Source organism: Trichechus manatus, unplaced genomic scaffold (genome assembly GCF_000243295.1).
Source record: "Trichechus manatus latirostris isolate Lorelei unplaced genomic scaffold, TriManLat1.0 scaffold00056, whole genome shotgun sequence".
NCBI lineage: Eukaryota > Metazoa > Chordata > Mammalia > Sirenia > Trichechidae > Trichechus > Trichechus manatus.
This window is the reverse complement of record NW_004443992.1, coordinates 1904274-1910760: the sequence shown is the minus strand read 5'-3', so window position 1 is coordinate 1910760 and position 6487 is coordinate 1904274.

Genomic DNA, 6487 nt, shown 5'->3' with positions numbered 1-6487 from the left:
GAAATGGGGATAGGGACTGGTCTATAGATTAAAGGACAGGAAGAGATCCATATTTGTGCTCATTCAAAACAAAGGTGATTCAAAGAAAGCAGAAATTATCAAACAATATCATTAATATCACACACAAGTAAAATTTGGCTGAAGATAATTCAAAAATGATTACAACAGTACATCCACAGGGAGCTGCCAGAAACATAAGCCAGATTAAAAAGACGATGTGGAATGAAGGATATCATTGCTGATGTCAGCTGGATCTTGGCTGAAAGCAGAGAATACCAGAAAGATGTTTACTTGTGTTTTATTGACTATGCAAAGGCATTTGACTGTGTGGATCATAACAAATTATGGATAACACTGTGAAGAATGGGAATTCCAGAACATTTAATTTTGCTCATGCAGAACCTGTACATAGACGAAGAGGCAATTGTTCAGGCAGAACAAGGGAATACTACGTGGTTTAAAATGAAGCCATGCGTCAACAAATAATCCAAGAAGCTGGACTATATGAAGAAGCAGGAGGCATCAGGATTGGAGGAAGATCACTGACAATCTGTGATATGCAGATGACACAAACTTACTTGCTGAAAGTGAAGAGGACTTGAAGCACTGATGAAGATCACACACCACAATCTTCAGTATGGATTACACCTCAACATAAAGGAAACAAAAATCCTCACAACTGGACCAATAAGCAACATTATGATAAAGAGAAAAAATGTTGAAGTTGTCAAGGATTTCATTTTATTTGTATCCACAATCAACGCCCATGGAAGCAGCAGTCAAAAAGTCAAATGACGCACTGTATTGGTCAAATCTGCTGCAAAAGACCTCTTTAAAGTGTTAAAAAGCAAAGATGTCACCTTGAAGACTAAGGTGCTCCTGACCCAAGCAACAGTGTTTTCAGTTGACTTATATGCATATGAAAGCTGGTCAGTGAATAAGGAAGATGGAAGAACTGACTCATTTGAATTATGGTGTTAGTGAAGAATAGTGAATATACCATGGACTGCCAGAAGAATGAACAGATCTGTCTTGGAAGAAGTACAGTCAGAATGCTCCTTAGAAGCAAGGATGGAGTGACTTGTCTCACGTGTTTTGGACACGTTATCAGAAGAGATCAGTCCCTGGAGAAGGACATCATGCTTGTTAAAGTAGATGGTCTGTGAAAAAGAGGCAGACCCTGAATGAGATGGATTGACACAGTGGCTGCAACAATGGGCTAAAACATAGCAAGGATTGTGAGGATAGCACAGGACCTGGCATTGTTTTATTTTGTTGTACATAGGGTCACTATGAGTCGGAACCAACTCGATGGCACCTACCAACAACAACAATTAGTTTCCTATTGCTGCCTTAACAAATTATGATAAATTTAGTTTTTAAAACAACAAAAATTTATTATCTTAAAATTCTTGGAGTCAGAAATCTGAAATGACTCTGAGTGGGCTAAAAATAAGGTGTCGGAATGGCTGTGCTCCATATTGTGGCTCTAGGGGAAGAATCATTTTCTTGTTTTAGATACTGCCTGCACTCCTTGGCTCATGCCATTGTTGCAGCGATCACATCACTCTCACCTCTGCTTCTGTGCTCACGTAGCCTTTTCTTACTCTCCTGCCTCCCTTTTTCACTTATAATCACCCTTGTGATTATATTGGGTCCACTGAGATAATCCAGGATAATCTACCCATCTCAAAATCCTTAATTTAATTAAATTTGCAGTGCCTCTTTTGTCATGTAAAATAACATATTCACAGGTTTTGGGGATTAGGATGCAGATAGCATAACAAAAAAAACCCAAACCTGTTGCCGTCCAGTCGAATCTGACTTATAGCAACCCTATAGGTCAGCGTAGAACTGCACCATAGGGTTTCCAAGGAGCTGCTAGTGGATTTGAATTGCTGACCTTTTGGTTAGCAGTCCAATGCTTAACCACTGTACCACCAGGGCCCTAATGTAGACAGCATTGGGTGGCTATTATTCTACCTACCACAGGTGACATTAAAATTCCAAACCACAACAAATAAAATAGAAGGGGCTGATCTGAGGTAAAATGTCCTAAGGTCCTTGCTTGTATTCTTTGGGAGGAGTATAGAGACACTGATTAAATGTGAATATTCTACATTTCTAAAACTTATTATCACAGGAATCAGAATTTCACCATGGTTGAGCTCCTTTTTGCTAGTAAATTAAATGCCTTTAAATAGTTCATTAATATATAGGCATGTGATAAACATGAAGTGGTGTTCGGTGGTAGAATTTTCACCTTCTGTGCGGGAAGCCCAGAACCTTGGTGGCGCAGTGGTTAAGAGCTTGGCTGCTAACCATAAGGTTGGCAGTTCAAATCCACCAGCCGCTTCTTGAAAACCCTATGGGGCAGTTCTACTCTTTCCTATAGGGTCACTATGAGTCGGAATCTACTCGATGGCAACAGGTTATGGAGGAGACCCAGGTTCATTTCTGGCTGACATACCTTGTCCACTGCCACCACCCATAGGTCTGTGGAGGCCTGTTTGTTGCTTTGATTCTGAACAAGTTTCAGCAGAGCTTCCAGACTAAGACATACAGGAAGAAGGGCCTGGCGATCTACTTTTGCAAATCAGTCAATGAAAAACGTATGAATCACAATGGTCCAATACCCAAATGACTATGGAGATGCTGTAGGAACAGGCAGCACTTAGCTCCATTGTGTATTGAGTCACCATGATTTGGGGGCCTACTTGAAGTTAGCTAACAACAAAACAACAAATAAACTAAATGAAAACGCCTCATATCAAAATTTATGGATTGCACCTAAGCAGTGCCTGGAGGGAAAATCATAGCATTAAATGCTTCTGAATCCCCTTTACACAACTGCCTTATATGAATGATGTATTGGGAGAAATCCAGGAAAAAAAAACATTGAAATAATACCATGCAAGAAACGAATACAAAGGAAGACTGGAAATTAGTCAGAGATAGGAATGAGGCGGAAGAGGTTAGTAGGAATCGTGTAAGAAATTTTTACTACCAAGAATCCTATTTCTCATACCATTCATTTTTCATTTGCTTTTTCAGTTGCAAATAAAAGTAAAATTAATTTAAACAAAAAGCTGGATTTGTTAGCTTATGTAAACAAACAGCAGAAATAATAATATGGCTTCTTGTTCCTGCAGAATCATGTCTATTATTTGGGTAGCAGCACATTTGCCTATTTTTCCACCATCCTTGCAATGTTAACAACGCTCTGACTAAATATAATGCAACTGTATCTCTTACAAACCAAAGTGAAAGAAAACTTAGTGTCATAATTTTTCTATTATATTCAACTCTAAGTCTGGGTTTTCTCCTGGATTTCAATTTTCTTAATTATTTTTCGGTTTGACTCTTTTTAATATTGAAGCCTGTGGCCTAAATATTCAGACCTCAATGTACTTAAATTATAATTGTGAAAGGCAAATAAGAAAACCCCTAGAAAAACTCCCACTTAGAAAGTAAGTAAAGGAGACAAACTTAAGGTGGACTATGGTACACAAACTGTAGAACCTGGACAGTGATATTAAAGATTTGTCTTTCTAGACCTATAGTAAATTCCCTTATCTGCTAATTTGACTGAACTGCATTCTCATATCCTATTCATTTGATATTTCCCTTCTCCTCATACCCATACCCAGAACTGAGAGGGGTAAGGAATTTCCTGTTAGGAGCTGGACCACTCTAGACATCCACATTCTATTGGTGTGAGTATGGAAATCTTGGTATACACTTAGAGTTGGAACTATGACAGATCCCTATTTATAGACTTTGGATTTGTCTTGGGGAAAAAAAGAAGAAAATAAAATGAAAACAAAAACTTGTTTTAAACCTTAGTTGCCACCATGTGTCTGTCAGTTTGTCATACTGTGGTAGCTTTCCTGTTGCTGTGATACTGGAAGCTGTGCCACCAGTATTTCAAATACCATCAGGGTCATCTTTGGTGGACAGGTTTCAGTGGAGCTTCCAGACTAAGACAGACTAGGAAGAAGGACATGGCAGTATACTTCTGAAAAAATTGTCCAGAGAAAACCTTATGAATAGCAGCGGGACATTGTTTGACATAGTACTGGAAGACGAGCCCCTCAGTTTGGAAGGCACTCAAAATACAAGGTAAGATCTGCCTCCTCAAAGTAGAGTCAACCTTAACGACATGAATGGAGTCAAGCTTTCAGGACCTTCATTTGCTGAGTTGGCATGACTCAAAATGAGAAGAAACAAGCTGCGAGCATCCATTAATAATCAGAATGTAGAATGTATGAAGTATGAATCTAGGAAAACTGGAAGTCATCAAAAATGAAATGGAGTACATAATGATCGATATCCTAGGCAACTGGTGAGCTGAAACGGACTGGTATTGGTCATTTTGAATTAGACAGTCATATGGTCTAAATGCTGGGAATGACAAATTGAAGAGGAATTGCATTGCATTCATCTTCAAAAAGAACGTTTCAAGATCAATCCTGAAGTACAATACTGTCAGAGATAGGATAATATCCCCACACATACAGGAAGACCAGTTAATACAACTATTATTCAAATTTATGCACCAACCGCTAATGCTAAAGATGAGGAAATTGAAGATTTTTACCAACTTCTGCAGTCTGAAATTGATGAAACATGCAACCAAGATGCATTGATAATAATTGGTGATTGGAATGTGAAAGTTGGAAACAAACAAGAAGGATTGGTAGCTGGAAAATATAGCCATGGTGATAGAAATGATGCTGGAGATTGCATGATAGAATTCTGTAAGACCAACAACTTATTCATTAAAAACACTTTTTCAACAACAAAAACGGTGACTATACATGTGGACCTCACTGGACAGAAAACACAGGAACCAAATCTACTACATCTGTGGAAAGAGAAGATGAAAAAGCTCAATATCATCTGTCAGAACAAGGCCAGGGGCTGATCTGGAACAGATCATCAATTGCTCATATGCAAATTCAAGTTGAAGCTGAAGAAAATTAAAATAAGTCCACAAGAGCCAAAATAAGACCTTCAGTATATTCCACCTGAATTTAAAGACCATGTCAAAATAGTTTTAGTTTTGACGAATTGAGCACTAACCAGCAAAGACTGGACGTGTTGTGGGATGACAGCAAGGACATCATACATGAAGAAAGCAAGAGATCATTAAAAAGACAGGAAAGAAAGAAAAGACCAAAATGGATGTCAGAAGAGACTCTGAAACTTTCTCTTCAATGTAGAGTAGCTAAAGCAAATGGAAGAAATGATGAAGGAAACCAACAACAGGAGAGACCCAGCAGCAGAGACCAGGCAGCAGGAGACAATGCAGTGGACTTTCTGGCCCACAGAGAGAGAAAGCTGAGTGCCTCTGGGCAGAGACTGAGGGCTGGGGAGAGGCATGCCTGCAAGTACAGCTGGGGAGAGGCTATCCTGATGGTAGAAAGGTATCCTGAGTGTTCCTGAGACTGAATTGTAACTGTTACTTCCCTAATAAAGCCCACAATTGTGAGTATGGTCTGTGAGTTCTGTGTGGCCATTGCAATGAATTATTGAACCCAGCAGAGAAATAGAGAGTGGGCTGTTGGTGTCAGAACTGGTAAAGATGGTGGAGAGAGAAGGCATGTCTGACCCCCGTCTCATAGGACTCACCCTTGGGCTACATAATTTGTTATGATCTTGATTCTACTTTCTCCTCGTGAAGTTGGAGGTCAGACACTGCCCTCAAGCAGTTTTTACACAGCTGAAGAGAAGCTTTCAAAGAGCAGCTCGAGAAGACAAAGCAAAATATTATAATAAAAGGTGCAAAGACCTGGAGTTAGAAAACCAAAAAGGGAAGAACATGGTAGGCATTTCTCAAGCTGAAAGAACTGAGGAAAAAATTCACCCCTCAAGATGCAATTTTAAAAGATTCTATCAGCAAAATATTGAACGACTCAGGAAGCAACAAAAGTAGATGGAAGGAATACACAGTCACTGTACCAAAAAGAATTGGTTGGTGTTCAACCATTTCAGGAGGTACTATATGATCAAGAACCGATGTTATTTGAAGGAAGAAGCCCAAGCTGCACTGAAGGTATTGGTGAAAAACAAGGCTCTAGGAATTGACAGAGTACGAATGAGGTGTTTGAACAAACATATGCGGTGCTGGAGATGTTCACGTGTCTATGCCAAGAAATTTGGAAGACAGCTACCTGGCCAACTGACTAGGAGAGATCCATGTTTGTGACTATTCCAAACAAAGCTGATCCAATAGAATGCAGAAATAATTGAACAATATCATTAGTATTACACACAAGTAAAATTTTGCTGAAGATAATTCAAAAATGATTACAACAGTACATCCACAGGGAACTGCCAGAAACACAAGCCAGATTAAAAAGACGATGTGGAATGAGGGATATCATTGTTGATGTCAGATGGATCTTGGCTGAAAGCAGAGAATACCAGAAAGATGTTTGCCTGTGTTTTATTGACTATGCAAAGGCATTCGACTGTGTGGATC